Source organism: Pinus tabuliformis, chromosome 4_2 (genome assembly GCF_031772625.1).
Source record: "Pinus tabuliformis cultivar Carrire ecotype Pingquan chromosome 4_2, CPIR1, whole genome shotgun sequence".
NCBI classification, from domain to species: domain Eukaryota; kingdom Viridiplantae; phylum Streptophyta; class Pinopsida; order Pinales; family Pinaceae; genus Pinus; species Pinus tabuliformis.
The window spans coordinates 96,496,522-96,517,458 of NC_142304.1; positions in this window are offsets into that span (position 1 = coordinate 96,496,522).

Sequence of the window (20,937 nt, forward strand, 5' to 3'; positions counted from 1 at the left end):
TTCTATATAAAGTACATTTTGGGTTGTAAGGGCTATGGTCATGATATAGATCTGAAATATTTTGTGCACCTTTGGATACAATGTTGGATCAAGATCATGAGACCTCAAATGACTTATCATTATATGATCTGATAATGGATGGGCTAGATTTGAATGCTAACACATGTTTTATTCTTTAAATATTATGATATGGGAATGTTTGAAGTATGGAATAATTGTAGAGTTATTAGTTATTATTTTTAGATCTATACACTGGTTCACCTTGCTGAAGATGTGTATACATGTCGATTCAGTTCTTCCAAGTACCATATGAGGAAGAAAAGCCTATTGTTCAGAAATGATTGATCTATCTCATCAATGATACTGTTTTACTACTATATGTCAATGGTGTATTCAATAGATATGAAATTAGAACCAACTATATAAGGAGATTGAGTCTGATTGATTGATTGAGTGAGTGAGTGAGAAGGGTGATCTTTGCTGCTATCTTTTTAGAACTCTGTATTTTGACAATAGATCTTCAGAATGTCACTGATTGGTAAAGTTTGTGGTTCAAAGGTTTTATGATTCATTATCTCTAGAGTTATATGTAGGTTGGGTTAAAGGAAGTAGCATATACATGCAGGTTGGCTTCACTGAAGTACCGTATGCATTCTGACATATGATTTTTGAGGTTGCAGTTGGTTCTCGTTGTTGATGTAGTGTTATGGGTTCAGCTTTGTGTTCTCGTGACAATGATTTTAATTTCAAATTGACTGATTGTTGGTAGATGAAGTTATTGCAGTAGTGATTGATTTGATATTCCATGTTAAAGTTGGGTCCATTATGAAAATTTGATGAAACATGGCCTACATATTGTGTTGTTGTGTACCAAGAGTATCCAGTCTAAAAGTTTATGAAACGTGGTCCTTGGAGGAAGAGTGAAGCTAGTATTCTTCTATAGGCTGGTGCCTACATACTTGTAAGCATATAAGCCAGTACAATAGCTAGGGGGTTGGATCTCCCTTCCAGTAGAAGTTGGAAAACAAGTGAAGGTTGTAGCCTTCAGCAGGTAGGTGCCTGCGTATTGGAAAAGTCTGCACCAGTACAAAACTTGTAAATAGTTTTTATTATAATAAGAGTAAAGAGTGAGACGGCAAGAGTGATGATTTTTTCCCACATTGGGTTTCCACCTGAAAAATATTGGTGTTCATGTGTTTTGATTTATTATGTTCTTACTACATCTATTTATTGGTTAATGCATCACACTCTGATTTAAGAAAATGAATTAGCTATTTATTATATATAAGTTGGTTTCATTCTTTATAGTCGCAGACATACGCTGGTTGGTTTCAATAAAATAGCGTATACAATTTTAAAAGGAAAATCGTTATTGTGAAAGTTAAAGTACTGATTCACCTCCCTCTGAGCATTTTTTCCAACATCCTTCACTTCCCTGTGTCATACTACGGAGTGCCAAAACCTTGACAACTATGCAGTGTACCCATTCTGATAGGTAGTCCAGATCTTTCCTGAAGAGCTAATGAAAAGTTGTCATGAGCCTTTCCTAAGAAAAATGAGCTCAAAACCCTAATTTATGGGTCAGCGTGACTCTAACACTACCCTCTCGTGTTGATGGTAGGTTGCACCATATAAGCCTCATGTCGCTACTGTGAATTTTTCCTCGATACTCACACTGAACCCTGAAAGGCAAGTTTTCTGAAAGTGGAGGAGAAGCTTCATGATCTAGAGACTTCTAGAATGGTGAGCTAGATGACGTTCATTGTGGATGTGGTCGATTTCTCCCACTATTACCCTTTGATATTATCCCTATGAGCTTCCTCCTTGAGATGAGGCCCTTCCCTTAGCTTTGGTGAGATCTTGGCTCCCTCCACCTACCTATAAATTCATCGCCCTCCATTCAAAAATGGTTGGTCTTTGATTATTTGCACCTTTATGGTGAGATAGTGCCTACATGTTATTCATTTTGGCTTGGAAAAGGAGTTCTTAGAGAGCTTGGACTTGGACTTGGAAATTCACTCAAGGAGGGATGCTAACATCAAGGCCTAGGTTGTATGCTTCCTCCTTTTTTATAAATATATAAAAATGTTGGTTCAATTTCCATACATTCTTGTGTTAATGCTTCTTTTATCTTAATGCTCTTTGATATGTTAAGCAGATTACATTTGATTATGCTTGTTGCGCTTTTATGATTTGTTGTTTTTTTGCCTCTTGTGTAGGTATTCAAATGCAAGCAATAAGGACTACTCCCGAGGAATAAGTGATCAAGATCTTCAACAAAGGAGTGCATTATAGCATTAGAGCGAGGTAGGTCCCCTTAGTCTTCTCTTTTTTTGATTGTAATCTAGGAAAGTGTCATGTACATTGTCTCATTTGTTGCTAGACCCACTCATTAGGCTAGATGGATCCTCTCTACCCACAGAGAGGATTTACCTAGACAACAAGGGGATGTCGAGGAACTTGGAAGGTGAGTGACTACACATAAGGGGGTGACCAGATTTCCTGAGGGACTATGTAGTAGGAAGGGAATGTCAGGGGATGGATTTCCTTTTGTCATTATCATTGTTAGAATGGAATCAAATGTTGATTAGCAGTGTGCCCTAGAATACAAATTTGGTAACTACTCACTCAGAGGACAAGTGTGTTGAAAAAATGAAACAAGAAAATCCTAATTTAATTTTGTCCTTGAATTAAATTAGGAATTAAATTGTAATTATAATTCTCATAGCAAATTGTAATAGTTAACTAAGTTAATTTGAATTAGTTGACTCAATTATTTCAAGTTGGGAGTCTATCTATAGTCATGTAGATTGGTTCCTAATTTTTAGGGGCCCAGGTTGAGTTCTTTTGAGATGTAATTATTTAATTTAGCTAAAATAGTTCCAACTGACTGAGGAATTAGTGGGAGATCTAATAGTAATGTGCAACTTGCAGTAGTGGGGTGTAATCAAAACTACTCAACTAGTAAACTGAAGATTCACTCATAATTAACTCATGCATGTTAGACCATATAAAGACCTAGTTGAGATTAAAGTTTAGGGACAGTGTACTATCAATTGTAAATTCATCTAAATTAAACCGATGGTGCATGCAATTGGAGGAAGGTCTATTAATGGATTATGAAGTTATGGATAAGGAATTTCCCAATTAAATATGAGTTAATTCCCTAGGAAACTATGCAAGTAAATAAGAGCTTGGCAGGTGACATATTTGGGTAAGTATTGGCTGGAACTTGTTTGTGAACTGATGAGATATATTGTGATAGTGAAGAGTTTGCTCGGGTTTGAGAAAAACATTATAATATTCTTATATTTTCTTATTAATGAAACATACAAATAGAATGGGTTTTTAGCTATGTCTTACCCCAAAAAAATATTTTGTTATGTGTGATTGAATTCTTTTTCTTTTATGCTTCATGATTTCATTGATCAATTATTGTTTCCATTGATGAGTAGAGTATATTCAAGTCAACTCTTTTAGAATATTACAATATGCAGCTTGAATATACAAGGAATTTTTACATGGTATCAGAGTTGAAATCAATATAGAAGAGGATAATATGAGTTTACCTTTCGAAGGAGATATCGAATTTGCAGTATCATACTTCAGAGAAAACAAGATGTTGTTCTATGGATTAAGACTTAGATATGCCCTTGAGGGTAGTTATAACTATATTTCTTGGAAGGGAAGGATGGAGGCATTGTTGGAAGATAACGAGCTTAAGGAATTCATAGAAAAATTATTCCTAAGCTAGTTGATGCCCAGGATCTAGCAGAGTGGAGAATGTTTGTGGAAAAGGTGAGAAGGATTATCCTAGAAGGATTTTGAGATCATATTGTCTCGAACCCCCATGATAAGGAAAATCCATTTGGAATGTGGAAGGCCTTGACAGACTTGTTTCAAATAAAATTGACCATAGGAAGCTGACACTAAAGAGCAAGCTCAGAAATCTAAAGATGGAAAAGGGCAATAGTATACCGAAGTACTTGACCAAGTTCACCCAATCTCTAGATGAGCTTGGAAGTGTTGGTGTTATAGTTGCTAAAGAGAATATGGTGAGATTAACACTTGTAGGCCTTCCCAAGAGTTGGCATAGTTATCACGACTCAGTTAATGGGAGGGAGAATCTTTCACCTTCCTTTTCTCCTGATTTCCATTATTTCCATAAATAAATTCCAATTAATACCACTTTTCCTGTCAAAGCCTTTGACATTTCCTTTTCTGATTTATTTAGCCATTATAAATCAAATTAACACCCACACTAGGATGTTTTTCATAAAATTAAACTTGGAATAATTGTCCCATGAACTTGCCTATTATTTTTCCTTTATTAACTTTATTACATGGATTTTTGACTAGGGTTGTTACAGAACCCTTCCCCTTGGGGGTGTCACACGGAATAAGTCAATCTTGCAGACAAGATAGACCTTCCTAGAATCTAAAGAAGACCTAATGACAAACAAACCAACCAGACACTATCTTTCTCTAAATATGCTTTGATTTACAATAGTAAACAAGTGTTTTTAGGGCCTACCTTAGGTCCAATGCAAGCTTGTGGATGCCCTCACTCCTTCGATGCAAATGAGCTCCTTTGTCGCGGATCTGCAAACACAAACAAGGCAAACAAATTAAATAGCACCTGAAAAGCCAATTGCATAAAACATATTTAACATGAAAGTTAAGGAGTCCACGAAACAAATAACATGAGATACTTGTTGAGAAAAATGAGTTTGATTGTATTAATTCAAAAGAAGAAGAACTTTACAACCTTTGCCTTGACGCTATACAAGCTCCTCCCAGGGTCTAGCAAGAAGTCTCCTCTACTTTGACAAGTTTCACTCACTCCCCAATGAAGCCAAAAAGATATGTGATCTCTCCTCTTAAGCTCAACTAGGAAGTCTTGATTTCACCATCATTTACCCTCAAAAATGTTCAGCTTCTAACCTCTCCAGCAACCAGCCCAATGCCTGTATTTATAGTGCAATGGAGGGAGGTTACAAGGTCCTCCTTTAAAGGGATAAAGCCCTCCTTCAAAGGGATAGCTCCTCTCATCAAGGGATTAGCTCCTTCTATTTTAAGATGCATGAAACACCTTAGAGCGAACAATCCACATCAAAGTTCCTTCTAGAACCTCTAGAATTAACCCAAAGTGATTTTTTTAAGATAAAGCTTGTGTCTTTTGACTTTCACAGGGGTCCGCACCTACACGGTTAGGGACAGAGTGGGCAGGTCCGCAACTTTTGTACACAGAAGGTGCGGGACCACAAGTGACAGTGAGAGAAAGTGCGGAACCAGAGTTACATTGATTTTTAATGTCTTTCTCCCATTTCCAAAGCTTGATTTGAAGAGATGAGGTCTGAGACTTGCTTAGGAGGACAGTACAAGTGATGATAGACCCATACTGATTGCAAATAATCATGGTGACGATATTTTTGTGTAACAGATTGCCCCCTAAAGTGAAAAGTCTGTAGTAGATGATGAGTTCTTATCATTTAGGAAGAGTGAAGTACTTTATCATTTCGAGGATCATCTTGTGGAGAGCCTGGTTGGAACCTGTAAAAACATTCAATGCAAGATATATATATGAGATCATATCATCGCCGAGGTAGGCATTCCCATACTCAGATCAAAACCGACTAGAAAAACTAACTACTGCTCTGATATATAGGAATAATCTTGTAAAACATCACAAGTAAAGACTCATGTGGACACAGTATGGACACAGCCATCTGTTTATGAATAGTCCATTATATAATGAATACAAAATTCCTCGCAACCTGGATTATGAAAACTAGATCTAGGGTCTTCATTTCTACTTCCCAAAATAGTACGATTTTATCCATGCGAATGAATGTGTTGATGTCGAACATGGTAGAAACCACTTGATTACTAGTCAATGATGTAAACTGTTAACAAGTGTGAGAGAAACCACCAGTGATGTTAATGGCTCTCAAAGTACCCAGTACAATCCATGAGATGTGAATAAATGTGTTGTTGTCGAACATGTCACGGAATCCTTTGATCGAAAGTCAATGATGTAAGCTGTCGTCAAAGGTGAGAAACCTACCATTGAGGCATGCAAATCTCAAGGTACTGATGATTCCTAGATCATCTTTCTAGATAATGAGCTGATGTCGATAGAAAGCGATCCGTCGCAGGCAAGCCCACAACACGAAATCATAGATCAAGTTGAAGAAATTTAGTTGCAAGGACTGAATCAGGGATGGTCAAGATGGATGACAGATATTTTGTAGATGAATGGCTTATTGGCAGTGATCTCTTGAACACATAACGACACGACAGATGGCTTGGTGATAATTGACCCAAAGTTAATACCCAGAAACCGGCTGAAGACTTTCAATGTGGTTTGATCAACTGTTAGGCAAAGGATTTCCCAACCCAGGTGAATAAAAGTGTCGTGTTCAAGATTGGTTACAAAGTATGACAAACAGGCTCAGTTTTCTCTCTTTTCCCCCACCATTTCTGGCAAGTACCTCTTTACTTTTGACAAGCTTGAGGAGGATAACATTTGCTTGATTATAAGCTCATCCTTCCGATGAGTCCAACTTATTTTAAATTCAAACACTAAGAAGGAGTGGTTCGTTCCTGTTTATAATTGAATAGGTCCTTTACTGTGAAATTTTAACGAGTCCAATATAGGAGAAGCTCGGCGTTTTTCAATTTTAGAGAGTCTGAAAAAACTTAAGAAGACTCCAGGGTTGACCTTTTTCGTAAATTTGTGTCTCCCAAGCCCGAAAAAGTATAAAATAATACTTGAGAGAATCGCTTGATCTTTTATGACTAAGGATTACTTTTCGTCATTAGTGCCTTTGACCCGAAAAAGTAAAAAATCGATCAATGACACGTCGTTTTATGACCGATATCGAATTTGAAATGACAAAAATCTGGCAATCTTTTCATGTTTTTTATGGTCGGAAAAGAGCTGTAAGTGGACCGTCTTTTAATTCTGTTTTAATGAGTTTAAAAGAAACACTCGGCAATCTTTTCATGTTTTAGGAGTCAGAAAAGAGCTTAAAGATGACTCTACATGTTTTTTCGTCGAAAATGATAGATTTCACCTGAATAATCCTTTATTCTGCACAAAAACACAAACATCACTCATACCTGTTTGAAATAGATAAAAATGTCGCAAAAATACGCAAAGTGAAACATAAACAAATTTGCAATTTATTTACTCAAAAAAATTATAAAAAGGGCCTTTGTCAATTCATTTTTACCGTTTGAATTTGGGTGAGAAAATAGTGCTTTTTCTCAGAAAACTTCCCGTGAAGATTGCGGAAATTCCAACTGTCGAAATCGAACGTCGTCTTCTCCAGGTAATCCACATCATCCTACTCTTGATTTTTAACCGTTTAATTTTTTGTTTTAGTCATTTATTTCATTTTTGGGAGGGTTTTTAGGCACAAAACCTACGCGCGGGGGCCCGCGGGTTTACCATTGCGGGCCCGCGGACCCCGACTTTTTCTCCATTGGGAAAAATCTTGGGGTCCGCACCTTCCATGTAGACAAAGTGCGGTCCCACGTACTGTGTCTAACCAGGAGGGTGTGGTCCCCGTCACAAGGGTTTTTAACCCAAAAATTCTCAAAAATGGACCACACAAAATAATTTATAGCATTTTAATTTGTATTTATACTTGATGCAGAGAGTACATCACGCTAGATTGGCGTGAACGAGAGCATAAGGACATGGATTTTGCCGCATGGAATCATCAGCCTTCACTTGATGCTTTGAGGGCGTGCGGTTTGTACAAATACTGGGCCATTCCTGGCATGAGGGCTCAGGTGGATTTCTTACAGTGGTTGGTTGACGGATGGAGCATACAGGACCAGTGCTTCTTCATTGGTGGCCACCAGCTCGAAATCGAGCCGACGGACATATATTTCTTGACTAGTTTGCCTAAGAGAGGTGAAGACTTGACTCAGTTTGGGGCTAGGCCAGGTGGCCAGTCTGTCGATAGCCTCAAGCTAGAGTACTGCAACAACCAGGATAGAGACAAAGGGATAGACATAAAGACCATATCCCATCCTGAGCTCATGGTGATTGCGTTCACTGTCACCAGACTTTGCGAAGCTGCTGCATTACATATTACCACCAGATCCCAGATACGTATGGCAGTTGATTGCTTTCGAGGCACTATCTTCAACTGGTGCGATGCCATGTTGGCCAATCTGAAAGGCCAACTAACCAGGGCCAAAAATGAACAACTAAAGACCTTTGGTTATGGGGATTTGGTTGTGAGTTTTAGCCTAGAGAGGGTTCCTATGCTGATCCCACAGCACCTTACTGTTGGAGCTGGGCTTCCCCGAGAGCCCAAACTGATGCGATGGGTCGCAGTTATGGCCCATCACCCAGACGAGAGGACAGAGGTTTCTCGATTCAAACCTGAGTATTTCCGATGGCTGGAAAACCAGGTCTTTTCCATTCAGGACTTCCCTTACGCTGGGGTAGATTTTCATGGTGACCCAGACATGGTTCTTCCACCAGGAGAGCAGTGGGACGAGTCAGGTAAAATCATTTTCAACATTTTTTCTATTTTAATTTTTTGTTATTTTTTCATCGTCTCAAAATTGTTAGTAAAAATTTCAAATGCAGATGTGGGTCCACAGCGACCAGCCGCTCTGCGGCCTTACGAGAGGAGGCAACCAGTTGCACCTGCGTCAGCCCCACAGGATGAATCAGCAGAGGTTTTGGTCGAGTTGGAGGGTCATCTCGAGCGCTTGACAGGAGATATTCCTGAGACCACTATAGACGACATTCCTCGTTGACTTCAGCGCTATGTGATTGGGGTCCCGGGACCTTTTAGGAGGTTCCTTTGCAAGGTGGCCCGTGCAGTGGTTTCTTATAGAGATCATCACCAGTGATAGGATGATCGCATATTGTGGGCACATGTGACATTTTTGTTTTTTGTACTTATCATTTTTGTCGATCATAAGGTGTTTTTCAACCTATGATCGAGGACGATGTATTTTTTGACACTCCTATATATATATATATATATATATATATATATATATATATCACTATTACCGGCTTATCTTGTAAATCATGTTATGGAATGGTTTTAAATTTACGTGTATGATTATTGCAAATGTCTATTTAACATTCGAGAAGCAATTGCATCTGCTAATGTATTTAAAGATCTTGGAATATGTTGATATTCAATATAATCAAATTCACATTCCAAGAGACGCACTCTCAAAAATAATCTCAATAACACTGGATTTCTAATGGCATTCACTCTATTAAGTTGTAATACAATGAGTTCAGAATCTAACCTCACTATCAAAATCTGAATCTCAAATGAAATTGATTCAAATAATAACTCAATCACTGCACTATACTTGGCAATGTTGTTCCTTGTTTGACCGAGGCTTACCCCAAGCATAGATACTAACTTGTCAGAGGGTGAATAGATAACCCAAGCTGCAAAAGAGATGTTCCATGTATTACGACAAGCACCATCAGCGAAACCAATGTATGTTTGGAGAGGCATCGACATCTGCAATATCAAGAGTAAAAGCAAGATAAGTAGGAATAATGACGAAAAACACTCTCTAAGCTAAGCACACGGTTTAAACTAAAACACACCAGCTAGAAAGAAAAAACTATCCTAACTAAAAATCTCCATACCCATTCTTTTAAGCATAATACCTCTTCAAGTAAAGGCCATTTCTGGGTTTACCCAAAGAGTCCCCGTCAAAGTCTACCAATTCATAGGCCCCTTTGGCTAGCTTTCGCTTGACAACATAGGGACCATGCCACATAGGAACGAATTTTCCAGTGCCCAATTTATCATTAGCTTGATCATAAACTAAGACTAGATCTCCTTCCGAAAAATTTCGAGGGGTCACATTTCGATCATACTGAGCTTTCATTCATTTTGTGTGAGTCTCGATTGCCAATGCAACATCACGTCGATTCTCATCTAGTTGAGCCAAGTATAACAAACACTTTTCCTCTTCGGAAGTGGCTGTAAGTAACTTGATGGACATTTGCAGTGACGGGATTTCACACTCAATGGGTAACACAGCTTCCAAACCATAGACTAGTTGGAAAGGAGTGAACTCTGTTGATGTTTTTACTAAAGTTCGGTATGCCCAAAGTGCTGAAAATAGCATGTTGTGCCAATTCGACCGATGAATCCCAATGATTCATCAGATCATGATGACTAAAACTTTGTTGATGGATTCAACCAGACCATTCGCTTATGGATAATAAGGGGTTGAACTATCGTGACGTAAACCAAGCTGGCCTGTAAGTTCGGTCATCATAACGTTTCGAAAATGACGCCCATGATCAATGATTATTGCTTGTGGGACACCAAACCTAGCAATTATATGATTGAACATGAAAATTGTAGTTGTCATGCCGTTTGCCTCAAATGTAGGCATCACCTCGGCCCACTTAGTAAAATAATCTACAGCAAGGATGATATACGCATGCCCCCTAGGCGAGTGAGGGTTACATGTAATAAAATCGATAGCCCATTTGGAAAAAGGACCAACAGCAATTATAGGGTGGAGAGGAGTAGGTGGAGCGCGCATCTTACGATCAAAAATATGGCAGTTGTGGCATTTTCGGACTGTCGTAATACATTCTTTAAATAAAGATGGCCAAAAGTAGCCAGTGCACAATAACTTTTGGGCTGTGGCAAACCCAGACATATGACCGCCACACGCTCCAGAGTGACATTCATTTAGAACCCTTTCAGCTTCCTCGTGAGTTAAGCAACGTCGAAAAACAGAATTCGCCCCACGACGACAAAGAGTATCTCCAATAATCCTGAATTTTTGGGACTGGAATCGAATATTTCGACATTCTGACCTTGAAATTTCTGGCCGAAAGGATTGGGTCTGGAGATAAACGATGATATCCCCATACCACGGATCTAAAGTGTTGATTAGAAACAAGGATTCGTCCGCAATGGGCTCCTCCACCACAGTTTCCGTGTCAGCACGCGGGAAGTCACACATTAACTCCGCAAAAACTAAAGATTTCTTAGACTTAGATTTCTCAAATTCCAAGTCGAACTCCTGCAAGATAATGATCCATTTAGAGTACTTGCCCCCTAGAAATTTCTTGGTCAAAATGTAGATCATAGGGTTGCAATCCGAAATTATCGTAGTTTTACATAGTAGAATGTAGTGACGAAAACGTTGGACAGCTTGAACAGCTGCCAATGCCAATTTCTCCACATGTGAGTATTTTAGCTTACTTGGATTTAAAGTGCGACTAAGGTAATATATCACATGTTCCGTTCCAAATTCATCTTCCTAAACTAAGACCCTTCCAATGGTGGAATGAGAGGCGGCGAGATACAAGAAGTAATCCTGGTTGTAGTTGGGAGGATGCAACAACGGTGCATGGGTCAACGCGTGCTTGAGTGCATCAAAAGATTTCTGAGCTATCTCATCCCAATAGAATGGATTGTTCTATTTCAACAACTGGGTAAAACCCTTTGTGACCTCGGTGTAGTTAGGAATGAATCGTCGTAAAAAGTTTTCTTTCCCCTGCAAACTTTGGAGTTGGCGAAGACTCGAAGGAGGAGGCAATTTGATGATAGCTTCGACCTTCGAGGGATCGATGCGAATGCCGGCTTTCGAAACTACAAATCCCAGTAATCGACTCGTTTCTATATAGAAGACACATTTGTGTGGGTTCAACCGAATATGATAATGTGTACACCTCATAAAGATTGCTCGTAAATGGATGAGGTGATCAGCTCGATGTAATGAATGAGCAGGCAAATCATCGAGATAGGGTTGCACAATGTGCTTGATGTTATGAAACGCATAAGACATCGCCCTTTGAAAAGTTTCTTCGGCATTCTTAAGCCCAAAAGGTAACTTGCAATAAGAAAATGTCCCCCATGGACAAATGAAAGCTGTTTTTGGTTGACCGGCAGGTAGAATATTGATTTGATTGTATCCAGAAAAACCGTCCATGAAGGAGAATATTTCGTTTCCGGCACAATCATCAATGATTTGATCGATATAAGGAGTTGGGTAATTGTCCTTTGGACAGGCTCGATTAATATCCCTATAGTTGATGCATATTGTTATTGTTCCCTGATTTTTGTTAACCGAAACAATATTCGATACCCAATCCGTTAACGGGATCGGATAAATGAAACCTGCTTTCAATAATTTTTCAACTTCTGCTTTAATTGCAGCAGCTTTTCTTGGGTGAATCTGACGCAAACGTTGCCAGACAGGTTTAGCGTCCGGGTAATTCTTGATCTCATGAACAACAATCGTGGGATCAATTCCTGGCATTTCCTCATAGGACCAGGCAAACACGTTGCGGAATTCTTGAAATAGGGCCTTATATAATTGAATCTCGTCATCTGTACACGAGGCACCTATATGAATGTTCTCAACAATTCTGGGCTTAACCGAAATGTCAATAGGAATAGTTCGAGAGATGTTTCCCAAATTTAACTCTGAATCGAGATGTTTCATTGGATTCTGAGGTTCCTTGACATATTCAATTGTAAAAATTGATGAGAAATCATTTTCAAAACGATCATCCTTAGGTAAAAACGAAGATCTATGATGGAGATCTTCCCATGGTAAATCATCTACACATAGGATTTCACGAATTTGCTCATCAGATTGAACAAGTTCAGAAAATGTATTTAAATTCGAGGTTGATGTGAAAAGTGATTCCTCACGGACCACATTCATTAAGTCATTTTCGGTTGAACATGGGTCAGCAAATGACTGCACGGCTTCATAGGCAATTTCATATGGACTCAAAGGCATGGCATTACCAAATGATTCTATCTCAGATTCAGAAGGGACAATCCAAGGATCATCGTAAATAAAGGTGTCTGATGTAATCATATGAATGGTTGCAAATGAAGATGATGCGTTGATTGGAGGAAAAGGAAAAGTTCCCAGTAAACCGGCATCTTTAACTAGTCCTACTCCAACATCCTTATATGGAATAGTTGTTTTAACAACATGTTGAATACTCTCCGAAGAGGCTGGGTCAGATGAAAAGTAAGCCAACTGGTCTATTGTTACGATCTTTCCATTATGTGGAAACTTTTTTACTCGAAAGACTGATGAAACGACCGTTGTCATAGCGTAAGACCAACTTCGACCCAAGAGAAGGTTGTAATCTAGAGGGGCATCAACCACCTCCACATCTAGACTAACGGTTTTTCCTTCAAACCCTATAGGAAAATCCTATAGAATGCCAAAAGGATGAAACCCAGGGTGATCAATGGCCTTTAGAATCGTCGGGGATTGATTTAACGAAGGAGAACCAAGCGATCTCCAACACTGTATCGACATAATACACGTTGAGGATCCCTCATCAATTACGGTCCGATGAATAGGCCTATTTTTTACTATCACTGGTATCTGGAAAGCCATTTGATGAGGCAAACGCAGTGTACTATTTTCTAGATAAAAAATTATCAGGTTCGGGTCCTGAACGTCAACATCTCCTATAGCCGACAAAAGTAATTTACGTTGTGCTGGACATGATTGTAGAACTTCCAAAGCCGACATTGTTGAGGGTGAAACAGCTAAATCCTCAACAATGTTATAATTCTGAGCCACTCTCGCATGTGGATTGAAAGCTGACTTTCGAAGTATACCCTTGGCAGGCGGTTTGATTACCAAGTCTGGATTAGGTTTCTCGATCTATAGTGGATCGGAACCGGGAGCTGAGGTTGATGGATTAGAATGAGAAGATTCTGCTTCTTTACCATCAATGGGACTTTTACTACCATAATCTTGCGATCGAGTAGCAATCCTAACATGGGACATCATCAGTATGGGTTCTTCATTGGCATTCGAGTATGAACCTATCATCTTACTGTCTTGAGCCAGAAAAGGATCCTTCAAAACAACAGGAGTTTGGGAACCCTTGACAATCTTCGCAACCTCTGCATGATGAGGGCAGTCTCTTGTAAAATGTTCATCGTCACAAATGAGACAAGGATAATGAGGTTTGCTCTTTTCATCATTGGATTCCGCCTTTTCAGGTTTCTCCTTTGAACTTTCGTTCGTTTTATTCTTCTTCTTTCCTTTCTTCTTCCCACCGGATTTTGATTTGGCTGTAGATGACTCTACAACGTGAATATCGGCGGAGATCTCTGCAAAAGAATCTCCTGTTGGGGAATCAGGTAAGGTTATGATAGGGGAAAAATTCTTGGAAGACTTCTTCTTACTTTTAGTGTTAACCGTGCCAATCATACCATCGGCGGCATGAGATTCCGAAGAAGGTGCAGTGATTTGATTTTGCTTGGGAAGATCAGGGATTTTTTCATGTAACGTAGTCGACTGAGTATAGACCAAGTCAAGGTACTATGCTTGAGCAATTACTTGCTCCTCAGTAACAACTCTGGCTTTAGCAACATCTTCAGTGATCTTTGGCAACAAAGATTTTACAAACCACTCGGCCAAGATCTGACCCGGAATAAATACCTTCACTAAACGTCGTCGACGTCTTCACTCATGAATATGATCTGAAATGTAAGTGGATATCGATTGTTTTAGCGAAGTTAACAATTCCGTGCCATTGTCATATCGGACTAGCAACTGAAAATGAGTTAAAAACGAGGTAGCTAATTGACTAAAATTATAAAAAGTGCCTCGCGGTAACTCAATGTACCACTTGGCCGCGAGACCAATTAGTGTGCACTGGAAAAGTCTAAGACGGATTGAATCATATGTGATGGAGTTAGACGCACACTAGAGGTGGTAAGTCATCACATGGTTCGACGGGTCCTCTCCTGATTTACCTTCGAACTTGGGAATGTCACTGGGCAACTTATTCGGCATTGGCGGCCAAAACGGAAGATAATTAATGGGATCGTTCGTTAGGCGCGACAAGTCAGGTAAGTCCAAAGTTGCGATAAACGGTAACTGCCGATTAGGATCCCTAAAACTCTGGGTCATGAGACCAACCCCAGGAGGAGGATATCTAGGATAACTAGGAATAGGAATCGCGTTCGGGATATTGTATCCTCCCGGAAAACCAGGATTAACCGGACCGTACTGGGGTTGTTGAGGTTGTTGATAAGTGTAACCAGGATACGGTTGATACTGATAGACTGGCTGCTACACAGCAGGACCGAATTGGTACTGTCCCTGGTACAGTTGATAAGTGAATTGTGGTTGACTTGTGACAACCGTACTTAAACCAGGTTGTCCTACAAGCATCTGAACCGAAGTTTGAATCGTAGATCCAGACGGTGGTAAAGATGTCTGAGGAGTAGATACAAGAATAGTAGAAACCGGAGCTATCGATACTCCAGAAATAGGTGGGGTAGATTGGACAAATGTTGCGGCAGTTGTAGTAGTCGTTTGAGGCGGAGTACGAGGTGTACTAGGCCCAGGCTGAGAAACTACCGAAGGTACAGAAGTTTGAATGTTAGATTGAACTAGTTTCTGGGGTGAACCAGAAACTAAGGGTTGTCCAATTTGAGATGACAACTGTACACTTGGCTGCAATACCTATTGAGCTTACGATGGATCCCACAATATATTCATTCCAGGGTACTGACCCATAATTGGTTGAGAATACTGAGGACCATAACCAGATTGAGGGTAGGATTGATAATTGAAAGGTACATTTCCTGTTCCTTGAACATACGTTTGACCGGAGGGTGGTTGGAAACCTTGGTTCGAGTATTGACCTTGGGGTTGATACCCTTGAGGCACATACTGATATTGGGGTTGACCTTGAGGTATAAATTGATACTGGGGTTGACCTTGGGGTACATATTTAGTCTGGGGTTGACCTTGAGGAATTTACTGTCCCATAGGTATGTACCGTCCTTGAGGTTGCCCCCCAGATGCAAATTGTGTACCTTGAGGTTGTCCCCCAGGCGTTAATTGAGGCTGCCCCCCAGGCGGTAACTGACCACCTTGAGGTTGAGGATTGGGAATATAATCTGACATCATGAGAATGTCTTCTACGCTCAATGGCTTAGTACCATTGTTTCCAGTTAATAACCCTTGCTCAATGGGTTGAGAAGATGCTCCCGAAAAAGTACCAGAAAGTGACTGATACCCGGAGGAAACAGAAGGACCGCCGTACAAAAAAGATTCGGGAGATTGAGTAAACATGGATGATTGTCCTGCCATATTGACGGGAGTATAAAAACCTCTAGGTGTTGGGTGATAAGGAGCACGAGGTGGTGAAAAACGTAACCCTGAGTTTTCTAGAAAATTAGTCAAAGAATGATACCAAGAACTACTCCTAGGTGGACTGTCAAAAATTGATTCACGCTCCCTTAGTTCAATAACAGGTTGATTTTCACGGATAGGGATGCCTACTTCTTCTTTCGGAGCAAGTTCTTCAATAGCAATAAGTCCAGAAGGAAGATCTTGGGTGATTACTCTTTCTACCCTAGGTGAACCAAGACCATTAGAAGTTAGAGAAACAAACCCCAATGTCGGAGTAGCAGCAAATTCACTTTCAGACTCGGATATTTCAGGTTCCTCACCTATATCACTAGTAGATGAAAAGCTACTAGCAATTTCGGAAACAGACACTGACTGTGGATTATAATCTGCTACTAATGGTTGAAAATCAGGATGTACTATCAAAGAAGATTCTCCTTCCTCAGGTGACCCTACTCTACTGTCTCTAGGAGTTACAAGGAATTTCAAGCCTTCAAGCTGGCTCGGTACTTCCTCAGGAAGTTGGCCCCGAAGTCTACGAGACTTCCTCAATAACTCAGCCGCGTTTACAAACTCAGGAGACTGGCCCCGAAGTCTACGGGACTGTCTGGGTAATTCAGCCACAGTTGAAAACTTTTAACTACTTCACACACAAACAAAGTAAAATCTCAACAAAAAGCACCTAAAGTCTCTAAAGAACCAAACAAATTTGAATCACACGCCTAAAGAATCTAGGATATCAAACACACACAAACAGTAACTTTCTGTACCGAAAACACTAGTTGGTGATGAAATCCAACGTCGCAGAGTTCGATACGGAAATGGCGGTTGGAACAGTTACCCCGACAACCTGCTTAATGAATAGACTGGCACAAGTTCCTCCACTTAACCGTCTCGAGTGAAGTGAACCCCCCAGAAAATCCAAGTGAGTCTAGCTGACGTCTGCTCCAGGTACAGTGGGATCTTCCCACCACTGTCACCTCAGGAAGAGTCCTAAAGAATATGGCCACTAACGTTACCAACTGAGACAAATATACCTGGGAGAACAGTCTACGATCTGATACGCACGCAAGGGCAGAGTAGCAAGCTCAATCCCCTTGAAGGCTCCTTGACATAATCCAAGGTTTACCAACAAGTGACCCCAGGCTCCTCGAAAATGGTTAATCTGAGGTTTACCATTTTTAATACGTGAATATCTGGCATCGTTCCCAATGAGGAAGGATTGATTCCCACACTGGTTTGGACACGATCTCGTGCTTCTCCTTTAAGAGGAGCTTTCCCAGAGCATAAATGCAACAATTTGATTTCTTCCCTACCACAAGATACAACTACTTGTTTGTTTTTACTGTCTTGGAGAGTTAATTACTCTCCTACTCTAAGACACTAGCCTAAGCTAAGTTGGTGTATCAGAGCCCTAGAAATAAAAATGATACTAGGTGAATTTTACTTTAAGCATTAATTTTAGTGGTTTTTGTTTAAGTCCAAAGGTGCGGAGATGAAACTCGTGGTATGAAGACTCGACTCAAAATCACTAAAAATGCACCTAAGATGATCTAAACAATATTTTTCTCTTCGATGAAATTCTAACTAAGAAAGAGTTTGAGAATGCAAATACTTTGTCAACACAAATCTTTCTCAATTCTTTTTTTCTTTCCAAAGCACTCAAAACGAGACAACTAGTTATTTCACAAAAATTTCCCTTTTTCGTTTCAAAACACTCAACCACTACAAAACAAACTTTTTCAAAAGAGATTTTTATATTTTTTAAATAAAACACTCAAAACTATGAAAATGACTAACTTTGAGATCTACAAATTATCAAAACCTATTTGAAGTCAAAGCCTACTAAAAGTCTTTTTTAAGGATGTTTTACTTAGCTAGATGTAATCTAAGGACCAATTTATGCAGAATCACAAATAAGTCAAGAACAACCAATTTTGTTTTCTTTTTGAAAATGAAAATCCAAACTCTCAAACACAAGCTTTTCGAAGTTTTGTAAAGAGAAAACTCAAAGCGGATTCCTCAAACAAGGGGAGATTTCATAAATGGCCAGACTCATAAGAAGGCTGGTAGACACTAAGGTGATCTGAAGTCCCTACAACTTCTAAGCTCAGAGCCACTACGCAACCAAAATGAAAAACAAACCGAACAAGCAAAACTCCTAGGAATTTCACCTAAAACCCTAACACTAACGAAATCAATCCAAGGAAGGCTTTTGACAAGTTATATACAGGTTTGGGCAGTGGATAAAAATTTCTAAACAAACACTAAGCTAACTAACAGAGGAAATCTTAGGGTTTTTCAAAATTTTGACAGGGTCCGCAGGCCCACAGTTGACACAGGTGCGGTCCCGCTCTGTGCTAAAAGCCAAGCTGCGGGTAGGTACACACTGTGTCAAACGGCTAGGGTGCGGTCCTCTCCCAAAGCTATGAAAAACAAAAAATAACCCTGGATCTACAAACTCTACCTAATTTTACACACAACAAGCCAAAAACAGAAACAAAAACACAGTTTCTCAAGTCAAAGTAAAAACAAGGAAAACAATCAAGTCCCCAGCGGAGTCGCCATTTTGTCACACGGAATAAGTCAATCTTGCAGACAAGATAAACCTTCCTAGAATCTAAAGAAGACCTAATGACAATCAAACCAACCAGACACTATCTTTCTCTAAATATGCTTTGATTTACAATAGCAAACAAGTGTTTTTAGGGCCTACCTTAGGTCCAACGCAAGCTTGTGGATGCCCTCGCTCCTTCGAGGCAAATGAGCTCCTTTGTCGCGGATTGCAAACACAAACAAGGAAAACAAATTAAATAGCACCTGAAAAGCCAATTGCATAAAACATATTTAACATGAAAGTCAAGGAGTCCATGAAACAAATAACATGAGATACTTGTTGAGAAAAATGAGTCTGATTGTATTAATTCAAAAGAAGAAGAACTTTAAAACCTTTGCCTTGATGTTGTACAAGCTCCTCCCAGGGTCCAACAAGAAGTCTCCTCTACTTTGACAAGTTTCACTCACTCCCCAATGAAGCCAAAAAGGTATGTGATCTGTCCTCTTAAGCTCAACTAGGAAGTCTTGATTTCACCAGCATTTACCCTCAAAAATGTTCAGCTTCTAACCTCTCCAGCAACCAGCCCAATGCCTGTATTTATAGTGCAATGGAGGGAGGTTACTAGGTCCTCCTTCAAAGGGATAAAGCCCTCCTTCAAAGGGATAAAGCCCTCCTTCAAAGGGATAGCTCCTCTCATCAAGGGATTAGCTCCTTCTCTTTTGGGATGCATGAACCACCTCAAAGCGAACAATCCACGTCAAAATTCCTTCTAGAAACCTCTAGAATTAACCCAAAGTGAGTTTTTTAAGATAAAATTTGCACCTTTTGAATTTCACAGGGGTCCGCACCTACACCGTTAGGGATAGAGCGGGCAGGTCCGCATCTTTTGTACACAGAAGGTGCGGGACCGCAGGTGACAGTGAGAGAAAGTGCAGAACCAGAGTTACATTTATTTTTAATGTCTTTCTCCCATTTTCAAAGCTTGATTTAAAGAGCTGAGGTCTGAGACTTGCTTAGGAGGACAGTACAAGTGATGATAGACCCATACTGACTGCAAATAATCATGGTGACGATATTTTTGTGTAACAGGGGGAACATTGTCCTCAATCTTCAATGACAGCTACAACCAACAAAACCACTATAAATAAAAACATACTTCCCCTAGAGCTTTATAACTTAGCTCGATGGATTATTTACAATGATCAACCCACTAAAAAGAAAACCAACATGAGAAACATAACAACATGAAAACCATACCAGTTATTAGATATTTATAACACAGATCATGGAAGCATTTAAAGCCATATACATATATACATATACTAAAACACCACACCAACGAATATACCAAAAGACATCCGCTCAACTAGAAAGTAGATATGGATACATAGTCGACATATGGTCATCCATCTCGCATGTAGCTTCATCGACAGCAAAGTGGTTCCAATGCATTTTAACTTGATCTATTGCTTGGTTTTGAAGCATGAGGATATTTCTCATTAAAATACACTTAGATTCCTATTGGAATTATCCTTTTGGATCCACCTGAAATGTAGATAAATCAATCACATTATCAACATCTTTAACATACATCTTAAGAAATGACACATGGAAAACATCATGAAATTTCATTGTCAAAGGCAGTGCAAGTTGATAGGCCTTTGGTCCAATCCTCTCCAGGATCTCCAAAGGCCCAGAGAACTGAGGTGCCAAATTTCCACATGATCCAATCCTCAAGGATCTCTTCTTTGGATTGATGCGCAAGTACACTTATTCTCCAACCTTGAAATCATTAAACATATTTTTTTGATCTTCATAATTATTTTTTCTATCCTGTGTTGCCTTTAGATTCTTCTTGATTACCTACATTTCTTGTTCCATCTCTCCAAACATTTCCAGTCTAATAAATACCTTATTAATTGGATCACTCCAATTGATGGGAGTATTAAAACTCTACCCATATAGTTCCTCAAAAGGACTCATCCTCAAAGACTCCCAATATCGATTTTTGTAAGTAAAATCAACTAGTGGAAGATACTCTTCCCACTTCCACTACTAATGAAACACATGCATCCTCAACATATCCTCAGGAATATTTTTGAACCTATCTATTTTTCCATCTTTCTACAAATGATAAGTTTTGTTGAAGGCCAACTCTATACCCAAACCTACAAACAACTCTTTCTAGAGTCTAGAAGTGAACTAACAATCCA